The sequence below is a fragment of the Lonchura striata genome, chromosome 24, assembly GCF_050655825.1.
Source record: "Lonchura striata isolate lonStrDom1 chromosome 24, ASM5065582v1, whole genome shotgun sequence".
NCBI classification, from domain to species: Eukaryota; Metazoa; Chordata; class Aves; order Passeriformes; family Estrildidae; genus Lonchura; species Lonchura striata.
Window position 1 is genome coordinate 9,595,144 of NC_140726.1, and position 14,969 is coordinate 9,610,112.

General features: G+C 51.3%; 1 long non-coding RNA gene across 1 annotated transcript; it reads left to right on the forward strand.

The window, feature by feature from the left end:
- The first annotated feature begins 1,623 nt into the window (after positions 1-1,623).
- Positions 1,624-14,729, forward strand: LOC146765480 (uncharacterized). Its single transcript, XR_014950008.1, has 3 exons — positions 1,624-1,934; positions 2,356-2,500; positions 11,473-14,729. It is a non-coding gene; the product is annotated as an uncharacterized LOC146765480 (long non-coding RNA).
- The last annotated feature ends 240 nt before the right edge of the window (positions 14,730-14,969 follow it).

Sequence of the window (14,969 nt, forward strand, 5' to 3'; positions counted from 1 at the left end):
GCTGCAGGCACACAGGTGCTGGCAGGTGAGTAATCAGCATCTGGGGGGTGAGAAAGCCTCATAAGACAGGAATTTGCCAGGCCTGAATGCTGCTGGGTCAGCGGGATGGCTCCTTTGGCTGCGGGATGGGGCAGCCCCCAACACCTGAAGCCCCTCCAGCCCAGCCCTGCCCTCCTGCCCTGCCCTCCACAGCCACACACACAGCTCCATGCTGATCTCCTCCAAGTTTGCTACTGGAAACAGCTCTGGAGCCAGGTTCCAGAGACCCCATGAGGTTTGTGTTGCTTTCAGCAGAATAATGCAATTCCTTGTATTTTATTAACCGTAGTAACACCAGTCTCCAGCCGTTGCTGTATCCCCATCCACATTATTTTCCAACTTTCCAATTATTTCAGCTCCTTGCACCTTGCTGACTAAAATACACTCTAGCGCAGTTTCTCTGGGGCACAGTGAGCCTGGCACTGCCTGAACCAGAGGCATGGAGGGGAACGGGTGCTGCCCACTGCCCACAGCCTCAGTGACTCCCCAGCAGCCCGCCCCATGATCCTGTCACACTCCAGCCGTGTCTCCCAGTCCCTGCACGTCCCTCACACCCACCTCAGGCCGCGTTAGAAATTGCAGAAACTGCTGGGGAGATTTATTCTCCATAAAAAATGTGTGACTGTTATGCCAAGTTGTTGCATTTTTCTGTCTTTGCTTTAATGGGTGCTAAAACTGATTGACTCTCTGGCTTTAGACAACTCCATGGCGTATTCATGGGGGCAGGATTGATTTTTTTTTTGGCCCCCCACTTTTTTAACAGAGCAGCCACCTGACGACTTCAAGTTACGAACTTTGAGCTAAATTATGAACCTTTTAGTTTTGCATTACGAGGAGTATCTGAAACCTGATTTGCTACATCAAACCACATTAGTTGTGTTATGTTATTTTCTAAAAACACATTTCGGAGAAATAACTCCAATCTGTGTTGCATTTTATAGACCAAAATAATTGAATGGCGGCTGTTTGTAATTTTAGCAATCTCTTAACCTTAATCATATTTAATGGCTTTTCTCTTCAGGCTAACAGGAGGAAAAAAACATATTTCAGCTTCATCATGGAGCAGCACTACAGTAATGCACTCCTGGCTCCGGCAGGCACTGTAAATTCCTGCTTTCTGAATTGTTGGTTCAGGACAATCATTCAGCAGGGAATTACTTTCTCCTCTATGAAATAAATGAGATGTTAAACTAGTTTTCTGCTTCCTGCGGTAGGAGCAGGGCAGCTTGCAGACCCAAGGAAGGCAAAAACAAGCACCTGACCCCAGCTGGTCAGGGGATCTGGGCAGGGACACGGCCAGGCAGAGGGATGGATCAGGTGAAATGCAGGTGGGCAGGAGCATCGCTGGGCTGGGATGCTGGGCTGGGATGCTGGGTCAGGATGCTGGGCTGGGATACTGAACTGGGATGCTGGGTCAGGATGCTGGGCTGGGATGCTGAACTGGGATGCTGGGCTGGGATACTGAACTGGGATGCTGAACTGGGATACTGAACTGGGATGCTGAACTGGGATGCTGGGCTGGGATGCTGAACTGGGATGCTGAACTGGGATGCTGGGTCAGGATGCTGAACTGGGATGCTGAACTGGGATGCTGGGCTGGGATGCTGAACTGGGATACTGAACTGGGATGCTGGGCTGGGATACTGAACTGGGATGCTGAACTGGGATGCTGAACTGGGATGCTGAACTGGGATACTGAACTGGGATGCTGGGCTGGGATGCTGCTCGGGCTCCAGGCAGGCTGGATCCCTGCCCCATGCACTGCTCCTGTTCCAGTGGCTCTTCTGCTGAGGAATAAACAACCGTTACAGCCCGGCGCAGGGAAGGAGGTTAATTTCTCCCCACAGGAGCTCTGATCCTTCGGAACTCTCTCCCATTGTACTCAAGAAAAATAGGTTAGTGTAATTAGGGATACCGGCCCGGGCAGCAAAGGAGAGGCATGATGGTGATTAACTCGGCGCGTGAGGGAGAGGTCACCTTCTCTCACCCTGCCAGGGAAGAAGAAAATCCCTCTTTTCCAGCCCCCCAGCAGACATGCTGGAACTATCTGAGTGACAGGGTATTGTCCATAACAATACTCAGAGTTTTGTATGAGATGGAAACCTTCAAAGAGTGAAAGAAATTCCCCCAAATCTCTGGCTTCTATCAGGTGGAATATCGATGCTGTTTTAACAGGGTGCTTTTTATGCCATTTCTACAGATGGATTTTTTACAAAATAGTGGTATTTAAAAGGCATATTCCTCCCTTGTGCCCTCCCTGGTTCTGGGTCCCACCAGAGCAAGCTTCTAAAAAGGCCCTTGATATATCATTTGCAGTAATGGCTCCTGCAATCAGTCTGTGCCATGGAGAAGTCAGTGGACACATCTCTCCTCTTAAGCCCTGGAAGATGCCTTGCAGACCAAGGCCGAGGTGCACCTGAAATCTGCGGGGGATGGAGAGCACCCAAACCAGGTGCTTCAGGTGAGGGACATTCTCCTCTCCTAAAGGTCCTGAGCGTGGGAGGTTCAGCCAGTGACTGACGTAAGGGATAGCGAGACTGAGGGGAAAAACCCCAAAAGTTCCATTTTGCTTTTCCCCCTAAAAGGCTGACAATTCTGAATGTTTTGAAAACGTGTTTGAAAACCTCCAGCGAAGTCAAGCAGAACGTTCCTCAACCAAGGATCCCCATATCCCTTTGTGCTTGGCAACATCTGAGCCTGGGAGAAGATGATAATTGCCTTTTCATCCTTCTCAGTGGCATCAGGAAACATTAAAATTGAGTTTGGTTGGTCCCATGGGAGCACCATCCATCAGCAGCGCGGTGTGCGAGAGCGCGATGGAGAGCTTCTCCCAGTGCAGGCAAAAGGCATTATTACAGAAACTAATCACTGAAAAAAGCAGTACAAATAACCTCCTTGTCTGGTGAGCCTGATGGCTTCATTTTTGTATTCTCCAGTATAAGGAGTGCAGCATTGGCTCTGCCTCTCCGAGGTGGTCATTGGTTTTCAATGTCTTTGCTCACCACTCCACATGCAGCCCATAAATCTGGGTTGGGGTAACTGAGAGCCAGGCTCCCGAGCTCCCACTTAGGCCAGGGCCTTAATTAAACACACGCTTAGGGAGATGCAGAGATGCAATCCTTCAGCCCCTAGGCGTGCTGCCGAGCCTGTTCTGGGTGCTGGGCTCCATCCGTGACTGCCCAGGGCGTAGCAAACCCTTTGCTACCATTCCCACAGGATTGTCCTGGAGAAATTGGCTGCTCAGGGCTTGGCTGGGTGTTCTGTTGGCTGAGTAGAAACCAGGCTGGGTGGCTGGGCCCCAAGGGTGGTGGGGAATGGAGTTCTATCCAGTATCATCCCACCTCCCTTTAAAAACCAGAGATACAGCCCTGGGTGACACACAGCCTGTGTTTTCCCCCGTTAAATTAAATGATATCTGAAATGTGTTCTGACCTCGACCCTTGGGCTGCTTAACCTCAAGCAGCACAAAAATTTGGCTTTTTTTTTCCAATCTACATATCAGTCTTCCTTCTTCTCAGAAGACAAAATATTAACTCTCTCTGCTTTGAGCTGTTGTGATTCAATTGGCCCCTCTCCCTGAACTGCAAGCTGGAGCTAATGCACAGGGATGGAAGTCAGGCACGACTTCCAAACTGTTTTCTCTTAAGCAGCCCATTACACATTAACCTGCAAAGCTGTGTTTTAAGGGAGCCTTGTTCATCACCTCAGAAAAGTCGAATTAACATAATATCTGGAAAAGAACAATGGGGATAGAAACTGTTAGTCATTGTTGATGGAACAGGTAAGTTTCATGGCATGATCTGCTGAATATTCATACCATATTGTTTTTGACATTTAAGAACTCAATTATCAGCTGACTAATCAGTCTTTTACAGGACATTATTTTTGTGATGGAAAACGCAGCGCTGGTAAGCCTCAAGGGAAACACTGCTCAGAGAGATTTTGGATCTTGTTTTATTCTGAAGGCAGGGTTTTTCTCTATTAAATGGATTAATTTAGCCCCTTTTACCAGGAAGCGACTCGGAGCCCTCTGGCAGGGTGGGCAGATTTTGTCCAGTCTTTCCAGCTCTGTGTGACACTGGGGTTGGAAGCATCCTTCCCACCAGAGCCCAGCTGAGATGCTGGGGGCATTCAGGGAGGGGAAGGGAGCAGCCCCTGGTCTGGTCAGGAGCTCCAGCACAGCTGGAGAGCCTCAAAATGTAACGACTGTCTCTGAAAGCAGGAAAGGGCTGGGAACAGTCCTTAAGAAAGATACCCAAATCTTGTCCTTTCCCTTTCTTTCTCTTCTTTTGGAAGGCATTTTGGAAATCTAGTGATAGTCTTTGTGTAATTTACCTCTTGCATTGAACAGCTCAGGGACCAGCTTTCCACTTGATAGATTATTTTGACATATTTACTCATAGCTGTGTCTGTCTCAGCAGCATCCCCATAAAAACCTCAAACTTTAAATTAATACGTGGGGACTGGGATTTTTCTTGCCTGCAGTTGAACAGTCTCTTAGCACACTCTCCTCTCTCTGGCTTTTAGTTATATTTAGGTCTAAAAGTGTAACGACAGGAAAGCTCCGAGCGCATTTGTTTTAGAGCAAACGCAGAGATGTTTTTGCCCAGGGTTTGGTGCCGGGGAGCTGCCCTCGGCCATGCCCATGCCCACGGTGCCAGCAGTGCTGCTCCTCTGCACGGCAGCAGGGCACCCCACAGGGCAGGGGGCTCGGACAATTCCCCACGGCTTCGGTCTAATCTATGGATGAAAGCAAGCACATTATTTCACCTTCGTGGAACGTGACAGTTATTAATAACCCCATTAAGAGCCGTGCCGCTCGGCTCTGTTCAGGCAGGCGATGCTGGAGTGATTGCTGGGAAGCGGGAGGGCTCCCCTGACTTCCCGAGTTAACAAGATGTTGTGTTGCTGAACATTGTTTTTGTGTTTGGGTAACGAGCGGCGCTCGGGGTGCTGTGGGTCAGATCAATAGGAGCTCTGGCCCCCTCCATCACCCCCGCGGGGAGCGCAGAAGGACAGCTCTGAAGGATTTCTTACCGGTTTTTAAAACAAGTGCTTTCCCTTACACTCATGTTTATCACACGCTTCAGAGGGGGTTTTTGTTTTTTTTTTCCTTTTGCAGGGAAGCTTTGCTCCCCTGGCACGCAGCCTGGCTCACGGAGATGCTGGACAGGGCTGCAGTGGGGTGGCTCTGGGTGCTGTGGTGCCCCTGCCGTGCAGCTCTGCTCTGGGGGCTCTGGGGGGCTCTGGGGGGCTCCGGGGGGCTGTGCTCTGCTGGACCCACATTGCCAGTGGCACCAGATCAGGGTGTTTTGCTGGTTTGTGCAGGCTTGCAGGGGGCTGCAGGATGCTCGGAGCTCTGTCAGCCCTGGGGTGCTCGTGGAACAGCAGATGCCCCCAGCCCATGGTGGGGTTGTGGGGGCTGCTCACCCACACGGGAGCTGCTGCTCGTGGGCTGCTCCTGAACGTGGACAGAGGTGACACGCCAATGCAGAGCCCAGAGAAAGAGCCAGAGGCAGCTGGGAAGCCTGGGCAGCTCCTCCACAGCTCCTGCAGGCCTGCGCTCCTGTGCAGTGGGTACTCCAGGCGTGTTTCGAGTGGCAGCCAGGGTGCAGCAGGGTTAGTGGCTGCTGGGCTGGGATGTGGGGCACAGCAGCCTCTCATTAGGAGCTTGGCAGGACTCGGTGTTCACTGCTTTTCTTTCAAAGGAAGGAAAAACAGAGCATTGCATCTTGGGGGTTTTGTCTGGGAGGAGAATACGAAGAATTGTAATTCTTTTTAAAGCCGGTGTTATATCTGCATCCACGTAGATGTGCACCCGCTCCTTTATCTCACATGGGGATAATGATGCCTGGTTCCACACAAGCTGAATAATTCATCAGCATTCATAAACACTTGCTGCCCGGCGTGTGACGGCCTTCTCTGTGCAGTGGAAACAGTCCCAGGAAAATATTAACAATAATCACATATCTTGGGTCATGGGTGGTTTTAGGGAGCAGTTCAAAGGCCGAGGGCTGCTGACATGACAGGGCTGGCAGCAATGGCTGAGGGCTGCAGAGATCCCTTTGCCCCACGGCAGGATCAGCCCCTCCACTGTCTGGGACTCAGTTTCCCACTTTCTTATCAGCAGTTAATCCTTTGGTGTTTGTGCAGCCACTGCGTGATCTCCAGTGTCCCCAGAAAGGTACAGGACAGGTAACTGGGACAGGCGCTCCAGCCAGTTATTCTCTGTGCCACACCACGGGATTTGGGTCTCATTTCACTTCTATCAGACAACTTTTCAAAACAAACCTCCATTTTATTTCCTGTAAACAGAGCAATGCTCAAGTCCAGCTCTCTTTTCTCTTAGCAGAGAAGAAAATTGGCACATTTCCCCCTGCAAATACATTTATTGTGCAGTAAGGGATCAAAACACCATTTAATCCTGAAGATTAAAACCTTATGTTGTCGGGGGATTCCTACGTGGAGCACTTATTTCCTTTACACTTGTTTTCTTTCTTTCCTGATGGATACAGCTGTCTGTTCTCTTGTCACCAGCCAGACCCCTCATAGCTGTGCCAGGGCTATTACTCCATCACGTTGCCACTCTGCAGAAAGCAGGTATTAAGCAAAACAGCGTTCTCAGAAGCAGAAACCGCTATTGTTAGCAAAACAATACCTGCAAAACAATTTCCTCCCGGCTGAAGCCTCGCTGCTGCCAGCAGCTGGATGGGAGGGGTGATTTGTGAACTGGTGCTGCTCCTGACCCCGGACCGGTGCCTCTTCCTGCAGGTGGGCAGAGGGAGGTGCAGGAGCTCCATCCCTTGCAGAGCTCCTCTCGGGCAGGATGCTTTCCCCACTGTGGGCACTTTGGATGTCACTTCTCTGCTGTCCAGAATTTATCTGAAATCAGTCACAAAGCACAGGTTGGCATCCCCTCGTACCCCTGAATGTTTCTGCGTATCAGGCTTGGGCAGGGGAAAGGGAAAGACAGGCGGTAGTATGGGGAAAGGTGGGGTTTGTTGGGGAATATTTTCCTGACTGGAGCAGCAAAGAACGCTGAGCCTCGCAGTAAACAAGCCCAGGTTCCTGGGGTGGCAGAACGCCAGACCTGGAGATTCACTGCTCGTTTTTTCAGCAACAACAATTAGCTTCTTCAGCTAATGAGGGGTTTCATAAGCAACCATGAATAATAGTGCTTAGGGACTCCTGGCAAAAATCGGTGTTTTGACTCAGCCAGCCACCCTCTCTGAAATGCAAGTGGAGGTTCTCACACAGCAGCTTCCTCCTGGGGCCAGTGGGGTCTGGGGGGTTGTTATGGGCATCTCCAAAGGGTCCCTGGAGGAATCAATGATCCAGTTCTGCAGGGGCAGCCGGGGCCATCGGAATACGATGGCAGCACTGGGAGACGTGGAGAGACCCTTTGACTGCATCGATGGGAAGGGGAGGGACATCAATTCTGTCTCTTTGAATTAATGAACTACAGTCTGAAACCTGCAGCCTGGTTAAAAGCCGCATGGATTTCACCCTCTTGCTGCTCGAAGAGGATTCCTGTGCCCTGGGGTTCCCCTGTGCCCTGCACAGCCAGGGTCCCTGCACGCTGCTGCTCCGGGCAGGGGCCCAGCACTGCCCCAGCTCTGCCAGGAGCTGCAGCCCAAGGAAAGCGTCTCCTCCGAAGCTGCTCCTTGCCCACGTCCTGGAGCCCCTCTGACCGCCTGGCACGGCAGGCTCGGGGCGCTGCCCACGCTGCAGTGGTGGGCAGGGGCACCCCCAGAGAAGGGCTGGTCACACCAGCTGGACAGAGCCCAGCTCCTGCTGGAGCTGCCTTGCCAGCCTTAATCTCAGCCTCTTCCTAAGCATGAGGCAGGCTCAGCTTTCCGATTTTAATTTTATTCATACAGCTGCTATTACTCCATCTGGATCACACGGGATGAATACTAATGGCCCTCTGGATTGTTTTAAGTGCAGATCTGAACCAGATACTTGCCTTCATTTTGTCAGGAGCTGTAGCATCACACTGAGATTTGTGGAGTTTCCTCCTAATGGATCCCTCCTGGTGCCAGCATCAGACGCTGGTGTTTGTGTGTGGGTGAGGGCAGAGGAAACCTGCCAATGCCAGAAAGGGAGGTGTGGGCAACCTTCCCTCTAGACTGGAATATATATTCATATATTCACTTTATATGTGTGCGTATATATATATATATATATATATATATATATATATGTGTATATATATATATGTAATAAATATATTATATATATTTTTTAATATATATCTATATAAAAACAAAATCCATGTAGCTTGCCCTAGCTGGGCACGCCCCAGGGAACTTCTCACCCTCCCGTGAGCTCCTGGCTTTCCCCACGGGCACAGGAGCTGCCCTGCCCCATTTGTCATTACACTGCTTGAGAGGATGCCCCAGGTCTGCTCTGAGGGCACTCCAACCTTCCGCTGCCTCCGAGGTGGGAATTATTCCATTTAGCAAAGAGGATTAATGTTTCATAACAAAGGGTAATTTATTCAATTGTATGCAAAAAAGGTAGCAGTAACGCACGTACGGAGCTCGCTTTATTTCTGGCTATTGTACTGGAAGTTTAAATCCTGTGAAAACATTGGTAACGCCGTTGTGCCCCTCTGGGGAGAGCTTGACCAGCTGGATTGGATTGCCTTCCCTGACTGCTCTTGACTCTGACACGGGGCACCTGGCAGGGTTTCGGGGTGCACAGCCTGCTCTGGAGCAGGAGCGCTGATCCCACAGAGAGCACCACAGCCTCCCACCCCATCCCACAGGGGATCCTTGAGGTGAGCCACGGGGAGCTGCTGCCTCTGGCAGCCCCATGCCCCAGCAGCTGTCGTGCACATCCCTGCTCTGCCTTGATCTCCTTGCATCCCTGCTGGAGAGCAAGGAGGGACCCTGACCCACAGGATGGCCAAGCCCAAAGTGTCCCCATTCCTTCTGGGGCAGGAGCAGCTGTGTTGCTGTAACTGTTATGGGCTTGGAAAGGAGTATAAGCAAATTTAGGAACATGTAGGGAAAGCTAAAATTATCCACTGGATGAAATGATGGGGAAAAGCAGACGGACTCTTGGGAAACAAAAACCATCTTGTACTTGACAGGTCACCTTACCCCAGCCATCTCAGCAGCCCTGCTTGCCCAGCGCCTACAGCCAGGCTCCAAGAGGCAGAGGCAGAGCAGGAGGCCCTGAACAAACACGGCTGCCATGGTTTATCTAGAGCAGAATGAGGGCAGTGAGCCCGTCCCAGGCCCACGCAGGGCCCCGCGGGTCCGAGCTCCTGCCGGGGACGGCTCCGCACGGCGCCGGCAGCATCGCGCGTCGCTGCAGCACCTCGGGAGCTATTCACATGTTCCCAGAGCCTTTGGGTGGCATGAACTCCTGAAACAAGCAACCAGTAAGGGCTTTTACCTTCCGGGGAGCCTCTAAAGCCTCCATATCTGCATTGATCCAGCCCTGGGGATTTGCATGAATTACCTCTCCCCGCGGTGACTTTCAGCTCGGGTGGAAGCTGTGGCGAGGGCACCCGCAGCACGCACAGTGCTGACCCTGTCCTGGCATGGCCTGTCACAGCAGCTGCTGGGACAGGGGACATCCAGCAAATCCTCCAGCACTGTCACACCACCACACTCACGGCAGGTCAGCAATCTGAACTACAGCAAGGGGCTCAGGAGCTTACTCCTGACAGAAAATAAGGTTTAAACAAAATAAGTCACCGTGCCAAGTTCTGGCTGCTGTTTTGGCCAAAGATAAAAACAGAGGTGTGAAAGGACTTTTATTTCTTTCTCCTGTTCACCTGCCAATTCTGTTTTCACCAAAAAGAATCTCCCTTGGGCTAACTAAATTGGCAAAGTTGCATTTATAGGGAATTTCTAAGAAAGGATTTATGAGGAAAACCTTGAAAGTCCCTTTGCTGAAGGGACAAGAGGGCTCCTTCTCCACCAGGTTCCAGCCTGTGGCTTCCCAGGGAGTCCTGCTCCTGCTGCCCTGGCAAGCAGGGCTCCAGCTTATGTCATTTCTTGTGTTCCAAACGCTGCCTCTCTGCCAAGCTCCAAGAGCTGCTGCTCACTGCAGGGCTGTGTGGGACCAGGGCTCTACACATTGTTCCTGGAGGAAGGGCTCTGTGGGACGCAGCTCTCATCACTGCTTCACTGGCCGTGGCATCAAAGAGAATAGCAGATAAATTGTGGCTGGAGAGGATGAAGGGGAGTGAGCCTCTGGGATTTGCTCTGCTCCAGGACTGTGCCATGCAGTCATTAATGATCTAGAGAAGCAATAAGCTGTGAAGGAACAGAATTTGCGATGACACACAGCTGTGTCAAGTAGGCAAGTTTAAAGAAGCTGGAGAAATTTTAAGGACATCTACCAGTAGCTGGTGAGCGAGTGCCTGGCTTGGAGGGGGTGTTTGCTTTGCCCAACACAAAATGATGAACAGAGACTGCAATTACCTGAGGTGTTGTCAAGAATGTCTGTGCCCTAATTAGCCCTGTCAGCTCAGAAAGATGATACACAGAGGAAACCCTGCACCCTTATCCCAAAAGCCAGGAAATACAGTTCCCTCTAAAGTGTACAGCAGGGAAAATCCAGCCCTGGAAACAGGAGGTTCTAATGCTCACCTGAGCATTAGTGTTTAGTTCTGAGACACCTCTGAGAAGATACTGGAGAAATAAAAATTGTAGCAATGCTTTCCTGAATAAGATGAAGCTCCCTGCAGTAAGTTATTTGGGATTCCAAAGTACTTAGCAGAGATCACATGAAAAATCTGGGGTGGTCTGTCCCCCAAGCAGGCTCCTCACAAGCCAAGGGCTCAGCACTGCTGATGGCATCCTGGGGCAGGGGATGGCAAGGAGTGGCAATTCTCCAAGCCCAGCACTGCTCTACTTCTTCCCCCTTAACAGCTGAAGTGATTAGAGTGAGACTTTGACTTGATGAGTGATCGTTGTCACAGTGGCAGCTGAGTGTAGCCCCTTCATTTTCTTGGTTTGTCTTTAAAAGAACATTGGCAGCATTTCATCCCAATTTAATGCTCAAGCTCTCTGTTCCATATTCATGTCTCTCTCCCTTCTTCCCCTCCCTCACGCTTAAAAGAATCAAATTATTGTTTTAGTTTAGTTCACGTGCACAAAGCAGGGACTTGTGAGGTGGCTGCTCCTCTGGGTACATGTCACCCATGGATCACCGGCTGTGCTTCTCCACAGAGGGAGCAGGGACAAAGCTGCAGCAAGCCCTAATTACAGGACAACGTGCAAAAGCAGCACCATATTTATTTCCCCTAGGTTCCAGCTCAGTGGAGTCCTTTACTCCTCGAGCTCTGATGCGTTGGAAGCTTATTCAGCATTATTTCTGTTAATTAGTGGCATTAGAGCAGTTGCAGGAAATCCTGAATGGGCTCAGAGCTGTTGCTGCTGTACAATTTATTGCCACCTTTCTTCCTCCCAGGGCTCCAGGCCAGGCCCGTGCTCTGCAGGCAGAAAACACAAGAGAGCCCCGAGGCACGAAAGGCTGGAGAGGGCAGGAGCGAGAGGTGAGGGGTGGGCAGCCCACAGCACGGGCACCGACCTGCAAAGTCATCTGTGCCACCCGTGTCACCAACGTGCAAGTCATCTGTGCCACCCGTGTCACCAGTGTGCAAATCATCTGTGCCACCTGTGTGCAAGCCATCTGTGCCACCCGTGTTACCAATGTGCAAATCATCTGTGTCACCAACGTGAAAGTCATCTGTGCCACCCGTGTCACCAACGTGCAAGCCATCTGTGCCACTGTGTCACCGGCCATCCCGGGACAGGGAGCGAGGTCCCTGCCAGCCTCTCCGTGCCTCCCACCCACCCAAGCCCCTCGGGGAGCTGAGTTCTGCTGGGCACCCACCCCGCAGCTCCTTTTCCCCTGCTGGCTGAGCCCTCAGTCCTGGCAGTATCGACCCTGGCACTAAATCACCTCCCACCTTCTCTCTGCTTTGAAACACTGGGCAAAATATTTATAGCAGGGATCTGCAAGCTCCCAGCTCCTGCTGGGGATGCAGCTCACGTGCCACGTATTCCAACAACAAGGACTTATTAAATAATAACTGACATTTACCTAGCTGCCTCTTGTCCTCAGGGCCCCCAGGACTTGGCAAACTTTAATTAATAGTTGTTTTAATAGTTAAATAACCTTTATAACTGCATTTCATTTATTCCAGGCCCATCAGAAATAAAGTCATAATGATCTGAGTCAAGTGATAAAACACAACATCTGGTTTAATGTTTGCAGGTTATTTAATGAACTGGGGAACCTGGCAGAAGAACTAGATATTTATTTCTTCTTCTTGTTGTAAGAAATGGGGTTTGTAGTGAGACACAGCTTGATGCTGGCCTCCTGTATTTTCCAGCAGCAGGTTCAGCTGCGGGACCCCGTGTGCCATCCATGGGAACAGGGTGCCAGGGCATGACCACAGGCAGAGGGCAGAACACTACGGATTTATCTGGGGGTGCATTTCTGCCATCTGCTTTTACATGGCCCTGGGCACAGCATGAGCAGCTCCAGCACAGCACACGCCTCACCAGCCACGGAGTCCCTGCGTCTGCAGAATCCATGGCAAGGCTGGCAGCTGTCCCAGAGCATCCTTCCCCAGAGCAGGTTCCAGGACAGGCAGTGCCACCTCCAGAGGCTCCTGAAGACTGCTCCAGAGGGCTGAGCAGCCCCTCACTCCTGCTCCCCGATGTGGCTCCCACCTCTTGCCCTCTGAGCTGCAGCAGGCCCTGTCCCCACGTCCCAGCTCAGGCACCTCCCTGCAGCCCAGTGTTACCTGCTCTCCCTCAACTTGTGACACGTTTCCTCATCTTTCTCTGCAGCCTATTCCGAGTATCCTGACTAATGTTGCTGAACGCAGCTCACTCTGTGGATCCCAGAGTACCGTCTGCACAATAAAATTATCTTCCTCGGGCATATTTTGGGTACTGGAGCTCCCCCCGCAATGTTACCTATTAATTGCACAGAGAAAATATTCCAGAAACTTACTTGTGCCCTTGAGCTACATTCATGTTTATTTCCATAACTCTTTGATACAATATTTGTCTTTGCCTGACTTAGTTTGCCAAAAGGAAAGGGAGAAGGAGGAGAAGCATATGAGGGATTTGGATTGCCTCACATCTGCCTTTCTTTAAGCAGCCCATATGGGAAAACATATTCTTCTGCGCAGAATTTGTTAAAGGTTTCATAAAACGCATTGCGTACACATTTAGCACAGAACCCAGCAATATTTATATTTAAAATGGGTCCAAACAGATCCATTTGGAGAGCGTTTGGAAGATGTAGGGTGGCAGTGCACATTGCGAATGTAATAGTCTCGTTAGCTGGCTCAGCTTGTGGGATCTGCTCGGGGAGCTGATGGGAGAAGCAGCTCCCGCTGTGGTAAGTGTAAAAATCATAATGTATGCAATGCTGTGAGCATATTTCATCTGTGATGCTCCGAAGAGGCGACTTTATCCATGCTCCCCTTTAAGACAGAGTAGCTGAGTGAATGGGAACCGACATGAGTGGACACTCCATCGATCTCCCTGGTGTCGGCGTAAATCACGAGAGGCAACTTGCAGCCCCCTCGTTCCTGTTGGTGCACAGCTGCTCATTGATGTCCCATCCAGTCCCTGCAGTAATTCATGGAATTCAGGTTTCACACCCTGGCCAGGACCACCAGCCCCACGGGGAGAGCGAGGAGGCGCCGGACCCAGCGCTCCTGGAACACGGGCGCGCACCCAGCGAGCCCCTGCGGCAGAAGCTGGGCAAAGAGCAGGTGTGGGTGTCTGTGCCGTGATTCCAGCAGGGTACTGGCCCAGTTATGGGTTCATTTTACTGGGAGGAGGTTTAAAATCACGTTTGCCTTCCCGCACTCCCTGCACAGGGGGCTCCGGGCACAGCCACACTGCCAAGCAAGGCTGGGGCTGTGAGGTCCTGCCGGTAGCATCAGCAGCAGAGGCTGACGAGCACTAATTACATCCCACTAGCTGCTTTCAGCCTTGGCTGGGTTGGGCTTGGTCTGGTTTATCTGACTCTTTATTAGACAAGCTTGAATTAGCACCAGGGCTCGCGGTGAGCAGCCCGGCGATCCCAGCCGGAGAGGCGGCGCCGTTCCAGGCCATCCCGAGCGCACACGGCCCTGCCTGCCTGCAGCTGATTTCATTTCGCCTTGGCAGTCTTCTGCTATGCACTTAAGTAAACAAAGATCAAGCTACTCACAGCCTTAATTAGGCTGCACATAAATAAGAGATTACTGGATTAGCCAGGAGCATACGTGGGAGAGTAACAATGACAGCAAGCAAGCCGCGCTACCAGTGCTCCCCTTGCCGCACAGCCCTGTGGATCTCCCGGGCCCTTCCCAGCCCACGCTGCTTTTCTGCTCTTTGGCAGAGCTGTGGGGCTGATGAGAGCATGGCAGCGCTGCGAGGATGGAGGGTGGGGATGTGACATTCACAGCCTCTGGACAGACAGACAGAATTCTGTCTCTCAGGAGAAGCACAGAGAGAAGAAGAGAAAACAATCTGTCTCTGCTCCTTGGTTCTCCCCATGTGGAATGTGGCGTGGAGATTGTTTACCTGCAGTGATGGCTGGGTTGGATTCTGGGGAAGGTTGTTTGGGGTCAGTCTCTGCTGCTTGCCCCCAAAGGCTCTAATTCTGGCTCTGGTTTCCTTGGCATGGTGCACGATGGGGACATCCCAGCTCTCCCCCAGAGTGCTGCTCTGGGCTGTGGGCTGCCTCATTTCCCTCTTGCAGCAGCAGAGGATCATGGGGAGATGTTCCCAAAAGGCATAAAGTATTACAAGAAGATGCTTTCTCAGCCAAGGTGCTGACACAGCACCATCCATGTTTCTTAACCAGGAGCAATGTCTGAGTTATTTCAACCTAAAGCCTGAAATATACATTATAGGCTGTGTCTTTCTGTGCTTTATTTGGGCTGTAAAGTG